We start from the raw sequence: 20177 nt of genomic DNA, 5'->3' as shown, positions 1-20177 counted from the left end.
GTAGAGTCCTCATACTGAATTATTTTCCCCCAGTCCCCTCCTATTAATCCCACCCTGAAGCTGGAACACATGAACTTTGAAGGTCGTACAGACAACAGAGTTTCTGTAGAGACGCTGAAGAAAATCCATGTAAGCCTCTTCAAGATGATAAGGTCCACGGCACAAGGCCCTCCTCACTGCTGATCCCACCTACGCAAGTTCCTCACATTTGCACCTCCTCTCTCAAATCCCAGTGCCTCCAACCCATTGGCCTCCTTCCGTGGCCCCCTAAGCGCCTCTTCCCTTGAATGGCAGCATCGTGTTTTCATTGACTTTGTCCTCTCCTTCTTGGTTCCTCAAGTTCTGACCAGTTGATAAGAGCGGTGGCTTTCCCCCAGTCCCATGCCCAGAGTTTCCCCTGGCCTGCCCTCATCTCTCCATCTTCCTTTGGTAAAGCGAAGGCTTTCACCCGGACGGTTACCATGACTCCCCCCAGCTCCACCTTCCCTGCTTGGCAGACCAATCCTCTGTGCCAGGACTTCACCCAGCTCCTCACTGCCCACAGAGCTGAAGACACCTGGTGCTTTGAGAACCAAAGCCCTTCTGGAACGGCTGCAACTCCAGGCCCGTCTCCTCTATCCCCTCACACGCTCTTGGTGGGGGTGAATATGGATACTAACCGTTCTGCAGAGAACCTTTGCTTTGCCGCCTCCGACATCTGTATGGCTGGCTCTCTACCTAGAGTGCCACCTAGAGAGGCTGCTTGTTGAGGCTCCATCCTTCCTTTAGCAAGTTCCTGCCCCGCCCTCTTCCAGCAGGCACATGCCCCCCCCCCCCAAGTACCGGCCGCTCTTTGATTCTTTTGATGTTTTATGGAGCTCATCTTTTTCTAATGGTATTCCACCTCATTCTACAAGCATCTAGCTAGTGCTCATTAGAAGGCGAAGCCTGAGGGTGTGCTGGTGATGCAAGAGAGAGAGAGAGAGAGAGAGAGAGAGAGAGACTGTAATTGCCATCACTGATGATCAATACTGTCTGATGGTGGCACAGACAAGAGCCATTGTTAAAAGATGTGCAGCCGGAACCGAACAATCCACATAGAATGATCAGTTGTGTGTGCGTGCACGTGCGCGTGCGAGCCTATGTCTGCATGCTCATGCACACATGCTTCTGCATGTATTCGTGCACACCTATGTGTATGCACAGTATATGTACATTCTTTTATGTACTTGCAAAAGTGCAAACATGGGCATCTGGAGGACAGAGATGAACATGGGATGTCTTCCTCGACTGCTTTCTCCTTACAAATATCCATCCATCTATCTATCTATCTATCTATCTATCTATCTATCTATCTATCTATCTATCCATCTATCCATCTATCTATCTATCTTTGTTATGTAAGTTTTCCTTTTTCAGAGGAAAACTTGAGGGAGTCGAGTCTCTCCTTTCATCATGTGATTCTGGAGACTGAACTCAGGTCATCAGGCTTGGCTGCAAGTGCTTTTACCTGCTGAGCTCTCTCACTGGCCTACTGCACCTTAATTTTTGAGACACGCTCTCAAATAATTATTGGCCCAGAACTCATCAGTTCTGTACAGCTTTTAAGTGGAAGTCAGGGATGCAAACTCGGGTCCTGATACTTTCACGGCAGCCGCTTCTCTAAGTCACTTCCCCAGCATGCAAGGCGTTTTCTAGGTGGACCCGTTCTTGAGGAAACAGCCTCTTGTTGCTGCATCCTCTTGAAGCCCAAGCCTTGCGCCTGCCCCTCAGCATCCGCACAACTGCATGAAGATGTCTTAGTGCCAAGCACTGGAGTCTTAACTTTGCGTTAAGCTCCTTTGTGGAGAAATAATAGTTTTTTTTGGGGGGGAAGGGTTGAAACACAAAAGGGGTTTTTGACTACGAAAGTTGCCGTCTTTTTGAAAACTTTGCATTGTTTAATTTACTGTCTCTGTAATGAATGCCATCCCTCGGCTTTCATAAATAAAGCCACAGGCTTAGGGAATGACAACAGGACAAAGTGCCAAGGCTTTGCTGTACAGTCGCTCACCTCACCCATATCCTCATAGCGTTAGTAGAGTGATTTTCGGAGTCTGCAAGCGAGGATGGAGAAGTCAGCTCTAAGCATTCTACCTGCTTGAGTTTGGAGATAAATTTAATCTTGGAAAGTGCTGGCCAGGATCTAAGGACTGTTTGCCAGATCCCTTCCTTGTCCTTTTGGGACAGTGGTCATTTCTCTGACAAGCTGACTGTTCCTTTGGACACATGATTGTGTTCCTGCCAATGGGATATGGATTGACTAGTCAACACTGTGGTCCCACACTCTTTCCCCAAGCTTCATGGTCAAGATGGTAGAGGCACAGGTGACCCAGTCAGGGTCTCTCTTCTTTATCCTGGAAGCTTCCTGCTTACCTGGCACCCCTAGGCTGGTGAATAAAGGTAAATATGGCACAAGGTACTTGTTATCGCAGCTTGGAGTGGTCTGGACCTAGGTAGTGTGCAATTACACATCTCAGAGCCTGAAGACACAGGGACAGGTTCCCAAAACCATTCGCCTTGCTGGGGATGGATTGCTTGGGTCCTCTGAGTGTCATCAAGGCGGTTCTGGAAACTTGCAGTATTGCTCAGATTTTAGTTGGTTCAATAGGATGTCTGAAGTCGTTCTGTGTTGAATTAAAATATCAGTAGTTCGAATGTGGATGCAAATTCTTCATCACTTTAGCAACCAAGAAGCTTTCCAGATGTTTCGCAGAGCTGTAAAATACTGTACATTGTTTTCTTTTTCAATGGGAAATTATTCGCAGGGCAATAAAAAGTTGTTTTTTCAGTAAACAGATTATGTTTCAGGCTGCGGTGTGAACGCTTAAATGGAACGATGCAATCTGCCACTTTTTAAAGGGAGGTTTTAAACATGTCAGTACAGACCTTTCAATCCTCTGTCCCATAAATTCAACTTTTTAAAATGAAATCAACCTGAGCCCTGAGAAAGTGCGCGCTACTATATCAAAGCCAGTGAGTTTGGCTGTTTATTGCCACCCATGCAACGCGGCAAAGACACAGCCTTTTCACATGGGACACTTTCTTCAACTTTACACCGAGTGAAATTTAATTGCATTTCGTGTTCTGGGATCATTAGGCCTTAGTTCTCCCGGGGGTGGAGCCAAAGGAGAGGCTGAAAGCTCAACTCTGTTAATATGTTTCACCTGGAATTCCATCCTTCTTCCCGGGATGGCTGGTGGTGTGGCAAGCTGCAGCTTGAGAGGCCGCTTTCCGAAAGTGGTTCACTTCGACACACGTCAAATGACGCTTACACCGGTTCCTTGCATTTCAACTAATAACCACCAGCCAAGCCAACAGGATGTGTGATTCTTCCAAGTTCATTTCCGGTATGTTTGTGTCTTACTTAAGAAGGAGGAAGTAAATGCATCATCAGTGGAATAAAGAGAAGCCCAGGCAAAGCCTTCTTGAGTGACAGCTGTACCTTCCGAGCAGAGAAAGGACAGAGTCACATAGTCACACACAGGACAATGCGTTTCTTCCTGTTGCAACACTGGACCATGTCCTTCCACTTCTCAAAGGGATTTATGGATCCTTTTGTAGTTAATTACAAATCATGTATGAAAGTTTCTCGCTGCGTATTTGAATGAAGATTATGGTAATTATTCAATAGAGGGTATGAGAAAGGGTAAAATTAAAGCCAGTTGTTAGAGTTGCTGGCAGAAATGCAGAGTCTCTGTAAGGATAATGGAAGATGAAAGGAAACAGGGCTCCTGGGAGACAGCCCTCCAGCCTATGTCCTTGTGAAATGCAAGCAAACTCTTGCTGAGAACACCCTTCCCTGTGTGGATCTTCACCCCCCAATAACCCACAGGAGGCTCTGGTAGTCACAGAGCCAAGCATCTGAGAGTGAGCTGGGACATTAAGACCCTCACGTCACTGGTCTCTGGAGACACCACGGATAATATGCAGGGGAAGAATCTAGCATAATTTTCCTTGGGATCTATCTAGAAGTTGATGGCTAAATGATTCTTTGTAGCCAATAACATTCATTTATGTCCATTCTGGGGGTGGCTTGGTAGAGCTGGATTCTGACTACTCTTGGTCTTGGTGATCTTTTCAAGACAGTGGCCACCAGTCTTCCTTCCTGGATAACAGTGTGAAGAAGAAAATCGTGCTTTCCTAGTGAAGAGTTTAAAAATGTGGGACTGGCTAGATGGCTCAGTGAGTCAGGGCATTTGCTGCTGGGCTTGCTGACCTGAGTTGGATCCCTGGGACCCCAGAGATGGAAGGAAAGAACTAACTCCTGAAGGCTGCCCTTTCCACGCCCCCTACATGCAAGCACACATGTGCATGTGTGTATAAGTAAATAATTCAATAAGCAAATCAATTCAATAAAATAAGAAGATAACACCGTCGTTTATTTGGGTGCCGGATATCAGCTATACTACCCTCTGTATCTTGCTGTTTGCACACCCGAACTTCTCGTTCATTCTGAAGGTAAATTTTTAAAAAGGTAGATCTATAAAACATATTCAATTTAACTACTAATATATTAGCTGATGAAGAACATGTAGGCCAGTGGTTTAGGCCCTCTTAAAGAGGCCACTGCAATCTGCCGACACCCGGTACTCCCTGCTTTCCTTTCCTACATCTGAGATGGGTTTCTCCCCTGGGAAACATATGCTGAATCTCAGCACAGTCAACATCAGTCGGGAGAGCTTTGCCTTGTCAAAAAACGCTCTTCCACATTCCTCCCATGGAGTTTTGAGGGCCTATATGTAGGTTCTTAGCTAAGTTTGAGGAGTTTACACAAGCCAAATAGAGCGAGGCCCTTGGGGAGACAGACAAAACACAGATTCCTCTAGAGGAATGTGTGTGTTCATGAACAAAGTGCCCTTGAGGGGGGACTCTTGTGCCAAGATTTGAGAGCGAATGAGATCGGGCCAGTAAGAAACATCGCGAAAGCTTTGGGGCCAGAGCCTTGAAATGGGCAGCATGGTGGGAGAGGAGGCTGGACCAGGGATGGTGAGGGAAAAGGAACAAGTGATGAGGATGGGGAGGCAGAGCAAACTTGGATGGAGCATTGACAATCCACTCCTAGGGGAGGACTTTCGGAATGGACTTTTGAGCTGTTTATCCTTACTGGGGTTGTTGTAGGGAGCAGAGCAATGCTCCACAAATTGTTTGTTTGGGTTTGTTTTGTTTTCCTAATCTCTTCGTACTGGGACTGCAAGAGAAGCCCATGGGTCCTGGTGGGAACTGGTATATTGGCTTAACAGCAAAAGGAAGCTATGAGAAGGTTTCAAACAGAGGAGTGACATAACATTTATTAGTGCTACCAACTCCAATGCTGATGGCTTGGGTGAGGGTGAAGAGCACTTGCAGGTCTGTGAAAGTCACGACCATCCATGTTTAAGAATCGTCTGTATAAAGTACCGAAGAGGGCTTGGCTGGTTAAAGAACGGAAGAGTTTTGATCAAAGAGAGTCTAAGGCAGCATTAGTCTCCGACTAGCAGCTGTTTTGAACCAATGAGCATTTTCAGTAGCCTTCTGAAAACTGTACACCAGGAAGAAACTCACTGCGGGAGCGGTAGAAACCGCCGCTGACATGTCTGCCTTAGGATAGGAGGGACAGTAGGCAGACATGAGGTCCCCCCCCCCCCCCGATCGAAAACAAATGTGTAATGGCTGTTGAAATACACAGAATCTTTTCATTTATCTTCTTGACTAAAGCAGGGGAAAGCATTGTGCACACTGTAGATCATCTGAGGCCTCGGCTGATGAGTTGAAGCAGTTTTTATAATAACTCAGTGGCTCTTTTTGAATATCCAGATGTTAATAATGGTTCCCTGCTATGTGATTAGGAATGAATCTGCCAAGCAAAAATGAGGCCTTTTCTCTTGGGGAAGCTGAGTTACTTCTGTTATGTTCCCAGGCTTCCTGGGGAAGTCTATCAACATATGAATTAATGATGGGAACTGGAGTCTGGCTGGTCACCAAGGAATTATCGGCCCTGTTTTCTGAGTTTGACCTTTATTATTTACACACTCAGCTTGAAATAGGACAAATGCAGCGGCTTCCCAGCTATTGCATTCCTTGAAACCCAAGAGTCTGGATACTTCTGAGAGGGAAGGACTGTGCTGTTCTGATGAAGCTTCCGCTTTACAGGTTCTGGGGGCTAAGACTCACATCCTAATTAAGAAACGATTTGAATATCATCCGGGGACTCCCACTTCTTCATTACAATTTTCCTGACAGAGAAAGAGAGAAATTTTACACAAAGAAAGAAAGAAAGAGAAAGAAGGAAGGAAGGAAGAAAAAAAGAAAAACCAACCCACAAGCCTCTGCGAAATGTTCAGTAGCTGCCTTGAACAGCGCTGTTTAGTCGTTCCAATTTTCTCTTTAGAATGGGAGGTACTCTGCTGGGTTGACTTAGGTCTAGCACCCCTTTTGGAATAAACTACATTCAAGCATTAAAACGTTCCATTTGTTAATTTAAAGATGTCACAGACGTCTCTTGTACTCGGGGACGGAGGCCTCTGTGATATCGGCCTGGCAGTACAGCCGCAGACGCACTGTTCCTGCGCCAGCCGATGTTTACCCACAGAGCCTCTAACAGTTTGTTGTTCAATCTCATCTTCTTCTGCAAAGTGAAAACGTCGCAGAGATGAGGAGGTCGCTTTCAGTGCTGTTTACTGTTTTTTTTTTCTTTTTCTTTTCTTTTTTTTTCTTTTTTTTTTAACACTTTAGCATTTAGCCGAGGAGGCAAAGGTGAGCGCAGCGTCAGTGGCAACGGAAACTGCGCTAAAGGCTGGCACTTGTCACCCACAGAAAGCCGGGTGCTGAGGCTAGCGTACGTCCTGCTTGGCCTCGGTTCTTCCTCGAGTGTGCTTTCGTGGGAATGCTTACTATCCCCACTCAGAGAGGAGGAAACCAAAGTTTACTAACTGGCCCAACATTTCCAGGGTCATCTTTTCAGTGGGAACTCTAGCTCCAAGGCTCTCCCAGCAGGCTCTTGGAGCTCAGTCTAGAAACCCATGGGATCACTGTGCTGTTGGCTCTCTGTATCTGTATGTCCCGCAGATGACTATTCAAATGACTTTAGATTGAATGTGTGGCTTCTCTGCAGACCATGTGCTGTCCCGAGTCCCTAAACGTTCGGTTCTCAACCTGTGGGTCATGACCCCTTGGGTCGACTGACCCTTTCACAGGGGTCGCCTAAGACTAGAAAACACAGATATTTACATTACAATTCATAACGGTAACAAAATTACAGTTATGACGTAGCAGCAAAATAATTTTATGGTTAGGAGTCACCACCACATGAGGAACTATATTAAAGGGTCGTAGCATTAAGAAGATTGAGAACTAGGCTAGGCGGTGGTGGCGCACGCCTTTAATCCCAGCACTCGGGAGGCAGAGGCAGGAGGATCTCTGTGAGTTCGAGGCCAGCCTGGTCTACAGAGTGAGTTCCAGGATAGGCTCCAAAGCTATACAGAAAAGCCCTGTCTTGAACCCCCCCCCCAAAAAAAAAGAAGGTTGAGAAGCAATGCCCTAAACATTGTTGTTCACAACTGGGTAGCATTTATACTATAGTGTTGTAGTCATGTAGAGATAGTATACAGGAGGATGTGCACGAGTTATATGCAAATGCCACTTTATTTTATCTAAGGGACTTTACCATCTTTGGATGTGAGATTCACGGGAGATCCTGGAATCAGTTCCCCATGGATACTGAGAGGCAACAGTGGTTTGTTTTTCTGTTTTCGTTTTCTCTTGTTTATAGGGCTGACCTTTGTACTGATGGCGCAAAAGCCTGAGAGGCAGGAACGGCACAGGCACGGCGGTGGCACCTGTGTGCTCACCTGGTGTGGCTCACCAACATGAATTTGTGAAGAGAAAACCAAAAAGCCAGTGTCACCAACAGCATTCTTCGTAGAGTCGTGAAAATGCTAATATTAATTAGAATATTGATTTTCCTAAACCTTGATCCCTAGCTGCACATCTTTTTCATATCCTGTTTATAAAGCCCTTCTCCTGTGCATGGAAGAACTATGACCACCTTGATGAAAAGAACTTGCTTGGTGGGTTGAGCTGTGAATGGAGGAGTTACATCTTCCACGATACTCCAGCTTTACTTGTAGGAACAACAGGAAAACTGAATATTTAGATTTTGCAGATATAGACCTATTCATATGGATAAACAAAGCAAGCTTGCTGTGTCGAGGAAATCACTGATAGTTTATGGATTAGATTAAAATTGAGCTTTCTGAAGAAATTTGGGATTTCTGGAAACTTGGGTTCACCACCAGAAGCCTGACAGCTTCAGGATGGGTAAGGACTATTCCACCGAGCTGAGAAGTGAAGTTGGCTTATGATTCTGTGATACAGTAAGACAGAATGTGCCAGAATCTGGAAGGTTATAGAGCAGAGTCAGCTGGTATTTCTCCAATACTACGCTTAGAGTTACAAAAGCATGTGTGCATCAAAGATTCAAAATCCCAGGTGGACAATGGACCCGACTGTGACAACAACAGCTTGGCTCTGTTTTCAAATGCCATGTTCTGAGTAAAATCTTTAAGAAGCTGCCACTTGGAGAGTTCTGGTAAAGCATCAGAGGACACCTCTTTGTAGCTGAAAAGTCTATCCAAAGGCTTCCACACTTTAGAAATCAGTGGTCCTTCCTGATGCTGCATAAGCTTCATGTAACTTCAATCACGGCAGCAAGTTGCCACAAATTGAGTACAGGAGTACACCATGTATAGGAGTGGATAAGAGAATTCAACATGGTTTCTTAAACCAGACACTTAGTTGTAAGATCTATGAAACTGTAAAAGTATGCCACCCCCTTTTCCAAACATCAAAAATTGCTAATTGTGGCAAAATGCAATTAAAATAACATTTATTATCTTTTATCACACACTTAGGCCACAGGACATCAGAAATCAATTTCCAACTAGATGGAGAACTTCCTTCCTGCTGGCTGACTTTCACCGTACCAGAAGGTACCACGCAGGCTGCTGGGTCAGGAGACACATTTGTGGTCTTCCCCAGCCCTGGGTCCTGTGTGTTGCGATGTGAACCTGACAGGTGAGACTGCCCAGTGGTGTCACAGTGGCACGATTGTTCTGGGGGTAAAGAGCCACTTTCTGGTTGGATTTGAGGCCCTGATGGAGCCACAGGATGTCATGCCTGGCACTGTACTTCTGTCCAAAGCCTATAGCTCGGGAGGTCATAAGCCGCAGAGTAGAACCTGTTGTTATTTTCTAAATGGTCACGCTGTCACAATGCCTTCTAAATATTTGTGCTTCTCTCCTTAGGCCTGGCTGCTCTCAACCTGGGTTGGAGTAGGCAGCGGTGGGGAGATGCAGAGGAAGTCAGAGTGCTGAGATTAAGAGACAGAGTGCTCAACCGTACCTGGGCATCTGTATTAAACTCCCTACCGAGGCGCAGCGGACATCTTTGAAGAGGAGGAAGAAAGGGTGTAAGAGCCAGAAGGTGGGAGAAGTGCGGGGATATCATGTCTTCTGGACACCAGACAGCTAGCACGATCATGAACTCACAGCAGCTGGAGTTACCTGCCCAAGACCAAGCCCGCTAAAATGTAGGCAGAGACGGGCGTGATCTCCAGGGCCACTCCTTGCCCGAGGAGCTGTTGGCACCGGATAGCTGCTGAGAGAGGAAAAAATCGTTTATTTTTGAAGATGTCACCACAGGTAAGTTTCCCACACTCCGTTGGATGACCCACACTCATGTACATATGAGCGGTACTAATTAGACTTAGTGAGTTATGAAAAACAAAAACAAAACAAGTCAAAACAACAACAACAACAACAAAACCAATGTCTTGCCCAGTTGGTGTGTTGGGGAGTTTGAAAGGAGTCGGAAGGTGAAATGGGGCATTTATAGCATTATATTTCTTTATGTACATGTATGAAATTCTCAAAAATAAAGAAAAATTAAATATGTTGTTTTCACCATTTTGAAGTATTAAGCACATTCACAGTGTTATGCACCTTGTCCCAAACCTTCTCACCTCATTTGTGCCCAGGAAGCAGTATCCCCTTCACCCCTTTCCACAGCTTTTATGGAGAGCAGTGCAGGAATCTGACAACTCTAGAGCCCTTGCACACAGTATTAGTGACGTCAGATGAGGTGTATACTTTTTGACTGGTTTATTTCAATTAGTAAACATTTCTATCCGAGGAAACATTGTCATTTTCATAAAATGTTATTTATGCAATGTATTTACTATTGTTATTTTAAGCAACTATTAGATGTTTAAACAATCTCAATTTAAAATTTGAACATAATGCTTTTTAAAACTTTTGTGTGTGTGTGTGGTGTGCATGTGTGTGCATATGTGTGTGAGGTGTAAGTGTGTGTGATATATGCACATGTTTGCAGAGCAAATGCCCAAACACATATGTCAAGAGCAGATGATGGGCTCTGGTGACCTCTTTTATCACTCAATGCTTTATTTCTTTGAGACAGGTTCACTGAACCTGGAGTCTGTGCCGCAGCCAGGCTGGCAGACAGTGAGCCCAGCCATCTTCCTGTCTCTGCCTTCCTCAGTACTGGGTCACAGGCAGCATGGGATCAGGTCTAGCTTCTACATGGGGATCTGAACTCTAAACCTCATACATGCACAGCAAACGTTCTTAACTGTGTGTCCATCTCTCCAGCTCTGAATATACTAAGTTTTGGTAAATAATGCCCACTTAGCTCTTTGAGGTTCTTAAATAAATTTAAGGGTGCTGTGGGATGTTCTGTATGTCCTGTGGGAGCTCATTCTCGGGTTCATCGTGGCTTTACGCAGCAGGTCTGCATAGAGGATGATTAGGACCACGGGCCTGAGTGCAGGTGTCTGAGATGATTTGCACTTGGCTGTGCTGTGGGATGGTCTGTATGTCAAGTTGCTCTGATTGGTCAATAAATAAAACACTGATTGGCCCGTGGCTAGGCAGGAAGTATAGGCGGGACTAACAGAGAGGAGAAATAAAAGAACAGGAAGGCAGAAGGAGTCACAGCCAGCCGCCACCCTGACAAGCAGCATGAAAAGATGCCGGTAAGCCACGAGCCATGTGGCAGGGTATAGATTTGTGGAAATGGATTAATTTAAGCTATAAGAACAGTTAGCAAGAAGCCTGCCATGGCCATACAGTTTGTAACCAATATAAGTCTCTGTGTTTACTTGGTTGGGTCTGAGCGGCTGTGGGACTGGCGGGTGACAAAGATTTGTCCTGACTGTGGGCAAGGCAGGAAAACTCTAGCTACATAAGGGTGCTTAGGTTTTCCCAAACCACAAGATCCAAGAGCTACTCTCTTGGATACATTGTGCCACTGAGGGCCAATCACATCACTGTGAACGACTCAAAGAGGATGTGTTGTTTGCTCAATGCTGTATTCCAGGTGTGACTATTACTGTCTATTCCTTCACTTTCTGGTGACAGTCATGACAAGGACTGTGTCATGTTTATTTTGCATCTATAAAGCAGATAGCAAATGAGTATTTGACAAGTGAATAAATATTGACATCTAAGTTGTAGCCAACAGACTCTGGAGTTACAAATCAACCACAAGCACATAATTCACATTTTTGAGGAAGCCAGGGAAAATATTTTATATAGCTCTTATGTAGCTTAATATGTTGGGGAGGAAGTACAACTGAAGCTAATTGAACTCGTTTGACCAGTTTTGTTGTTTAGCATGAACACAGAGTAAGATGTTAGGTCAATGATTATATAATATAGAGGAAAGACAAAAAGCTGTGAAGGGGCGTCTTGGGTGCTGACGTTTGAAAAGTCAAATCTTAGCCTCAAATTCCCTTTCAACATCTGCTGATAAGAGAGATCCCTGGCTAGAGGGGCCTTTAAATTCTCATGGATGTGTAAACACAAATTGGTACAGGATGCAAGAACCAGACAATGAAACTGAAAGCCATAACTAAGGCAACCTGATCATCTCACTTTAAACTCATCCTCTTCTAGACACTGACGTTATTTCTCATGTGTTACACACTTGCTTACCATCTTTCTTCTGATGGATGTTTTTGATTATTCTGAAGATACGGGCCCATTGAGGACATGTTTTTGAGCTGGATTAAAATTACTCTACATCAAAAATTTTAATTTATGGAATGACATAGGAAACCAATCTCTATTTTAGATTAGCAATTACATGGTTAATCTGTGTGTGTCCTTTAGTATAGAGGACTCCAGATTACTTTATGTCTTATTGTGCATGTGTCTCTATCCATCTATTGCTGTCCTGAAATCAAGAGTGTCTGGGCTCTCCATGGGGCAGGATACCAGCAATCTTGAACTCTGTCAGAAGAGAATCGAGAAACGAGGTGTTTGCTAGTCTCAGTGGAGATAGTCCTTCCATGCTTGCTTTTGACTCTCAAAGTCATGTCAGATCCACTGGAGCGGATGGCTGCCTCTGAGTCTTCACAGTGCCCATAGGACAGATTTTAACTTTTTAGACCAGGAACACAGTCTTGGTCTCCATCTCTTTCCCTTGTAGAGTTGGGTAAGAAGCACTGTGTATGGTGTCTTCTTCATAAGGCCTGATCCAGGCTCAAAAAATCTTTTGAAAGTAACCTAGCCTGAACTTTTATGTAATGCTCTTTAATTCTGCAACTCACAGATCACCTGAATCTAAAGAGAATTGAAGAGAAAACTATTCCACACACTTTCCACACATGAAGAAACAGCAAGGAGGCTGAGTGACTTCCCCTAACTACAGGCAATAGGCTAGGACCCAAGCTCAGGTTTCTCCATTTTTTTTTGTTTTGTTTTGTTTTGTTTGTTTTGTTTTGTTTTGTTTTGTTTCGTTTCATCACGGCCTGACAGAGAACATTGAATGCTAGTCTGGAATACATGGGAAACAGGAACAATCCTATCACAAGGCCCCTCCCCTATGCGCTTGCTCTCTCTGTCTCTCTGTCTCTGCCCCCCCAACACACACACACACATGCACACACACCCCGTATTTAGGTCTCCAGTTCCCGCACTTCATTGTGTCATTCTGCACAGAGATGGTGATAGCCATGTTGTTGGCGGTCACACAGACTGCCCAAGCCGACGCATGTGGAAGCCTTTGTGAGAAGGAAAGGACGGAGGAGGAGGGTAAAGCTGCCGTATAACCGACACCTTTTCAGCGGGGCTCTGAAATGCTTGTTCGCGCAGTGTTGTGTACAGGTACATGAAGTCTCGTGAGGTCAGGCATCCTGCGGTCTGTTTTCACTTGCATAATTCATAACTTTGTAAGGTGATATTGTCATAACTGAACAGGCCTCTCTCTTTCTCATCCTTGGCAGCCTTTAAGCCATATTCTTAATTTCAGACCTCACTAGAAGTCCCCTTGGACCTTTGGTTTGTTATTTCAAGGCTAGGATAAAAAGAGTTTAAGGTATGGACATGTTTAAGAAAAATACACTTACTGCTTTGAGCTTTTTCTTTCATTTCGCATTAGTTGGCAAGCTTCTTACGCTTGCTGGAGATTGGGCGTTAAGAGACTGACTGGGTTTGATCTCTGCCCTGCTCTGTGGCCCTTTGGATTTGGTACTTAACAACAGTGTAAAATGAGGCTGCTTAGAGGACCTGAAGGCCATGTCTGCCGCGTGGTAGCCTAACACAATGCTATCGACTGGGTGGCTTCAGTAGAAGCTAATTTTCTGTTTTGGAGGGTGTGAAGTCTTGGATCAGGGCTTGAGTCCCTGTGAGTGCTCCCTTCTCACGGTGCACTCACTCACACAGCAGAAAAAGACAGCAGACTTTAAGTGCGACTTCTCACAAGGACCCCCAGTCCCATGGAGGAGGTGCCACCCTGCTCCCTCATCAAAGCTTAATTCTTTCCCTAAGGTCCCTTTTCTAAATACCGTCACCTTGGGAGTTAGCTAGGATATATTCATTTGGTGGGGACACATTTGGTGCACAGCAAGCTCCTCCAGCCTAAATGTTGCAAGTCTATATTCTATATGAGGCCCAAGATCTAACGATACCATCCAGGAAACCCAAGCTACAACTTACTCCCCAGGGGCACAGCTGCATACACAGCAATACATAAAAAACGAAGAGGAGGGAGCAGAGATAAGTCCCACTGTGAACAGAAGAGCATCCACGCCTGGCTGTTAGAATCAGGGAGGTCGTCCTGGAAGAGATGATGTCGAGTTGAATTTTGACTATGGTAAGATGTAAATAAATGATGATGGATATTGGGTCAATTCCAGACAACAAGAACCAAGATGGAAAAGTACCTTCTTTGGTTTGATGACAAGTGAGTCACAGATGAATCACTCTGTTCACCTTGAGCCCAGCCGGTGAGAGTTTCAGAAAGGTAAGTTCACTCCAGACAGTTCTAAAAGCCAGCCTAGGAATTTTGGACTGTGTGTTGTGGCTAGGGAAGTTTTGGGTGAAGTAATAGGCAAAATGGGTCATGGGGTGGGGAATAGGTGGGTGGAATGAATCCAACTGCGAAGAGAATTGTCCATGGCAGAGAGAATCGGAGCTGAGGGCCGGCATGGAGCTTAGTGATAGGGCTCTGGGTAACGTGGAGATTCTCTCAAATATCTGAAGTGTCTGTGAAGACAGCCTTGGATTCACACAGCACAGGAACCCACAACCACCCTCCTGGGGTTGGTCCTGCTCTGAGTAACCAGGCTTACTTCTTGTGAAATGCGATGCTCTTCTTTCATAGCAGACAGGGATTCCAGGTACATCCCGAGACACATCTGTAACCAGACGAGGTTTCCTGGAGGAGCTGAAGTAAGGCTGTGTACTTCCAGTCCCTCGCTGGGAGAGTCAGGCCTGGACTTGGGAGGCAGGGGAGTGTGAAAACAGAACATGATCCACACCGGGGGCTATCGTCCACAAGACTGCCGCTCCAGTGTCCCTTGTCTTCTGCTAGCCCAAGGAGCGGTCTACTTGCCATTCGACTCTTCCGGCTTCTCCTGTTCAGTGTCTGCAGGAGCCGTCTTGACCTGATGGCCAGGTCTGGGAGCATCATTGTACCTGGTCTGCTGCAGTTCAAATGTCTTCCTGAAAGTCCACGCCTCAGGAGTCTAATTTCCGGCTGCAGAGTGCTGAAATAGTGAGAGAGGTACAATGAGGACTCCTCCCACAGGTGGGTTGGCACTGTCGCCATGGGAATAGGCTCCTGATGGAAGGGTGAGTCTGGAACCCATCTCGCCAATCTCCATCTCTCCTGCATTTCCTCTCATACCCGTTCTCTCTCCTCCAGCGCCTCGCCAGTGCCAGTGAAGGTCCTCTTGCCCTCTTGCCTCCCACCGTGGGGTGATAGAGCAAGGAAGTGTTTTGCCAGAAGCAGGCTTGTTGGCCATCTCAGCTGTGAGAACCCAGTCTCCACCTCAGGCATGCTGGGGTACACCGAGGCTGCTGGAACCAGTGCCTCTTCTTCCAACACCCAGCCTTCCAGTTTTCCTTCAGAGCACGTTTGACATGGGCTCTCACGCAGTTCTTTTTTTTTTTTTTTGTTTTGTTTTGTTTTGTTTTTCGAGACAGGGTTTCTCTGTGTAGCTTTGCGCCTTTCCTGGAACTCACTTGGTAGCCCAGGCTGGTCTCGAACTCACAGAGATCCATCTGGCTCTGCCTCCCGAGTGCTGGATTAAAGGCGTGCGCCACCATCGCCTGGCTATCTCATGCAGTTCTTAGAGTCTGCCCTCGAAGCTTCCTGGAGGCTTTCGTGATCCCTTCTGAGTGCCCTGGACAGTGATTTGGAGTGACACCAAGTGTCCCCAGTCCCCTCCAGATCTCACTATGTTGATTCCATGCTGTGATCCTCTCATAACTTCTAGCATCCAAGTGTGTGCAGAGCCTGAGTCCTCCCATAGTCCTCACCGTCTCAGTGTGTGCTGAGCCTGAGTCCTCCCATAGCCCTCACCATCTCAGTGTGTGCTGAGCCTGAGTCCTCCCATAGTCCTCACCATCTCAGTGTGTGCTGAGCCTGAGTCCTCCCATAGCCCTCACCATCTCAGTGTGTGCTGAGCCTGAGTCCTCCCATAGTCCTCACCGTCTCAGTGTGTGCTGAGCCTGAGTCCTCCCATAGCCCTCACCATCTCAGTGTGTGCTGAGCCTGAGTCCTCCCATAGCCCTCACCATCTCAGTGTGTGCTGAGCCTGAGTCCTCTCATAGTCCTCACCATCTCAGTGTATGCTGAGCCTGAGTCCCGCCACGGCTCTCACCATCCCAGTCCTCTTACTGCACTCAGTAGCCCTTGTGTTCTGAGCGACTGTCCTCCAAGGTAAGCCACCAGCCATTTGGGATATTTAGCTGCACCCCCTTGCAAAAATCATGCTAGTTTGGCTTGTTGACTGTTTACACACCCACGTAGAGGGGTGAAGAGGGGCTTGATATTCTCACCTGAGTATCAAACTGCTTTCTACCTCCTCTTGTACAAAACTGGTTTGATTGCATGTGGCCTAAGGAAGAGTATATAAAGGAGTTCGAGTATACAGAGGCCAGGGCGGACTAGGGCTGGGGGTCCATCTATGTGGGTAAAGAGAAGCCCTCATCCCTGCTGGGTAAGGCTTTTCAGGTGCAGCATTTTGGGGGAGGGTCACTCACACCCCTATAGGAAGCCCAATAAACTCACTGGTTCCCCAGAGTGGAGTTGGGCAGAATTGTGCCTTATTTTGTCGTTGGGCCCTTGGGAGGAGGGGTAGATGTTGCCCACATCTGCTCTGGGGAAAGGAATTTCAGCAGCACCTTCTCAGGCTTGTCATTACTGAACTGGCCTCTTGTCCAGGTGGGGGACAGCAGAGCTGGCAGTGAAGGCTGTGTCAGTGGCCACTTATGGGGTGCCATGACTCCTGGAAGGAAGCCTGGCAGAAAAACCACGTATAGATCAGAAGTGCTGCCCGTGGAAACCATCAGAAACATTAGAACAGACTGGATCTCTCTGGAATCCAGGCAGAGCTGCTGGCCTAGGACTGGACTCTGCTTGCTGGCAGATTCAGGATCTTTGCCCTCAGCGCATTCATGGCCTAGTGAGTTGCGGGGCTGCTGCAGACTGGCTGGAGAGAGTACTTCTCTGGCACGATGGAAGGAAGTTGGCCCGGAGGTGAGACCTGGGTGCACAGGCCTAGTCTAAGCCTTAGCATTCGGGATGATAGGGTTCTGGAAGACTGTGACCCAGTGGTCCAGCTCTCTGTTTCTATGATGTGAGGTCTCTTCTTAGGTCTGAATCTAAGAGCCAACTGATCTTGGACCAAAATCTCCAAAACTGGGAGCCAAACAACTTCTTCACGTAAGTAGTGAATCTCAGGCCTGTTTCCTTTAGAAGTATGAGATCATAGCCAGTTTCCTAGTTACTGTGCTCATTTATGGATGCTCCCACTGATCCGTGTCCCTTATTGACGGACCCTGAGGACGCTTTTAGTCTCTTTGCTTTGTCCATAGCAATGCGCAATCTATATCAAACGTGTATCAGGTCGCCAAGGTGGAAGTGCTTCTCTTGGCTGTGGGTTTTTAGAGGTGGAGTTGTTAGTTAAACCTCACATGCATTTACATTCTAGGCAAATATCGTTACATTGTTTGTCTTCCACAGTGCTAGGGACTAGGGATGGACCCCAGGGCCCTGCGAATGCTAGGTAAGTGCTCTACCGTTGAGCTCTATCCCCAACCACTTTGGTTTTCATTGTTGTTTGTTTGTTTGTTTAAATGAAGGTCATGTCTCTTTCTGCTCCCACCAGAAACTTAAGAGCAAGTCTGGATTTCTACTCTTGTCCGAGACCTTACCAAAGAATTGTCTGGCTGTCAAGCTTCTTTGTAGGAAGATGGTTCTCATCCTAACTCTAAATCAGTGTTTCTGGTTATACTAACAGAGGCCAAGCATCTTGAAAGAGAATCTTCAAAACCGGGGAAGTACTTCAGTTCTTGTGGGAGGAGGCGGAGGACAGAGGAAAGACTCCCCCAGGTGAAAGAGGTCTCCTTAGCAATAGGTCATGGGCCCAGGGTTCCTCCGGGGTAACTGTGCCTTTCCTTTCTCTTGGCTGACATGCCAAACCCACTTGATGCTCATGTCAGCTTGGGCTTGTCACTCGGGTGGAAGAGCGGTCCTTTGCATGCTGTCTTCAGCCCTGCAAGCTTGGATGTTTCCAGAGCTTTCAAGCGTTTTCCTGGACCAGCTCAGTTCAGCCGGTTCAACTTTCATGCCTTGTTATGGCAGTGGGGCTTGAGGGCCCATCAAGCTGTTACCTCCAGAGCTTTCTCGTTGTCTCCACGGCTTTCTCCATGGTCGTGTAGACGTGGGGAAGGGGTCAGTACAGCATTGCCTTGGTGTATGAGGGGAGGTTGCTTAAACAGGAGTCTCTCTCCCGCCCACACTTGCTGCAAAACTGTTTCTCTGTCGTCTGCTGATATTAAATGTGTGTCTCAGCACTCTGCCGCGGGCGCCTCACCTCCAGGACGCTCACCAGAGGGGTTCTCCTGGCTGAGTCACCTGGGAAGCTAGGGTAGTGCAGTCTGTGTCGCAGCCAGTGTTGGAAATGTTATTAGAACACAGCGTGAGACATCAACATCTCGAAAACGCGAATCACTTTGGGAATTTGGCTTTGCAGCCATGAACACCATCCATAACCAGAGGTCTTCAGAGCCAATAAAGTGCATACGACGTGACGGGGAGCTCAGCTACATTCAGGGAGTTCAGACTTCAGGTTAGAAGTGACCGTGGCAGGAAGTTAGGTACCTATGTCCTTTGTTCTGTCTCCTAAGAATGAAGGAATGTCTAGTTTTGTGTGTTTGTTTTTTTAAGAATATCTGTTTTAGTCAGGAATTTTCATTTTAGAAGCAATATAAGAAAGATTATGGGTCAGGTCTCCCTCGCTCTCGCTCTTCCTCCCTTCCTCATTTTTTCTTTCCTTTTATCATGTCTGAAGCAGCTGCCACATGGTTGTTACTGTGATAGAATCAAGAGCCATGTTCCTGGGACTAGAGGGATGGCTCAGAGGTTAAGAGCATTGCTGCTCTTCCAGAGGACCTGAGTTCAATTCCCAGCACCCACATGGCAGCTCACAACTGTCTGTAACTCCTGTATCAGGAGATCCGAAGCCCTCATACCCACATATGTGCAGGCAAAACACCAATGTACAAAAAATAAAAGTAAATAAGTTATTTTCAAAAAAGGAGTTCATATTCCTGCTTATAAACATCTTTCTCTTGGCCTTCACTTCAGCCCTTGAGTACATGCCTCACACAGTTTGGTTAAGTAATAACAATTATCAGTCTTAGAGAGGGCACCCAGTGACCTATCTACCTACCTATCTGTCTGTCTGTCTATCTATCTATCATCTATCTATCCATCTCTGTGAATTCATAGCTTCTAGAGATGAGGGTCTTGCTTCTAGAAAACCCCTTTTGCTGATAGATTTCTACATTATCTATTTTAGTATTCAATACAACTAAAAAGGTATGTCTGACTGTCTCTATCTTTTTGATGAATAAATTAAGTGTTGGCAAGGTCAATTCAGGTTTTCGGAACTACACAGCTCTTTGGGGTCCAGGCCAAAGCTGCCTGAGTTGGAAGCACTTGAGGTCACCTCACCATGATTCTTCTGGAGTCTGCTGGCCTCTGCAGGGCTTGTGGGGCTCATAGGACTCACAGGCATTCTGCAGGTATTTTAAATGTAGTGCAGAGGACAGGAGAGGCCCCAAACTCCACCTACTCCCAGGCAGTGGAGCACTGTAATGAAAGTGTACATGGAGTGACTTACAGACCCACACTTGCACTGAAATAGAGCCACCTTGTTCTAGCCACAAAAGAAGCAACCTCTGCTGTTCATTCAGCTCAGAAAGAGACAAGAGAGAGATTCATCCAGGCAGGAAGCATGCCCATGAGTTTCTCCTTTAGCACACCTTCGTTTCTTGCAGTGAATCAAATTTTAACCAACAGTCATTGGCCAAACCTTGCCAAATCTGCTGGCCAGTGTTATGCCAACCAGACACAAGCTAGAGTCCTTTTAGAAGAAGGAACCTCAAATAGAAAAATGCCCCCACCAGACTGGCCTGTGGGTAAGCCTGCGGTGCATTTCCTTGATTGATATGGAAGTGCCAGATCACTGTGGATGGTGCTGCCTCGGAGCTGGTAGTCCTGGATGCTAAAAGAAACAGGCTGAGTGAGCCAGGAGGAACAAGCCATAAGCAGCATTCTTCCATGTCCTCTTCTGTATTCTCTGC

At 46.4% G+C, this 20177-nt stretch overlaps 1 long non-coding RNA gene across 1 annotated transcript; it reads left to right on the top strand.

Moving 5' to 3' along the window:
• Positions 1-16303: 16303 nt before the first annotated feature.
• LOC119087531 lies at positions 16304-19521 on the top strand. Its single transcript, XR_005090997.1, has 4 exons — positions 16304-17064; positions 17182-17250; positions 17551-17593; positions 17696-19521. It is a non-coding gene; the product is annotated as an uncharacterized LOC119087531 (long non-coding RNA).
• Positions 19522-20177: the final 656 nt, after the last annotated feature.

The sequence above is a fragment of the Peromyscus leucopus genome, chromosome 3, assembly GCF_004664715.2.
Source record: "Peromyscus leucopus breed LL Stock chromosome 3, UCI_PerLeu_2.1, whole genome shotgun sequence".
In the NCBI taxonomy this organism is placed as follows: domain Eukaryota; kingdom Metazoa; phylum Chordata; class Mammalia; order Rodentia; family Cricetidae; genus Peromyscus; species Peromyscus leucopus.
This window is presented reverse-complemented; position numbering and strand designations above follow the sequence as displayed.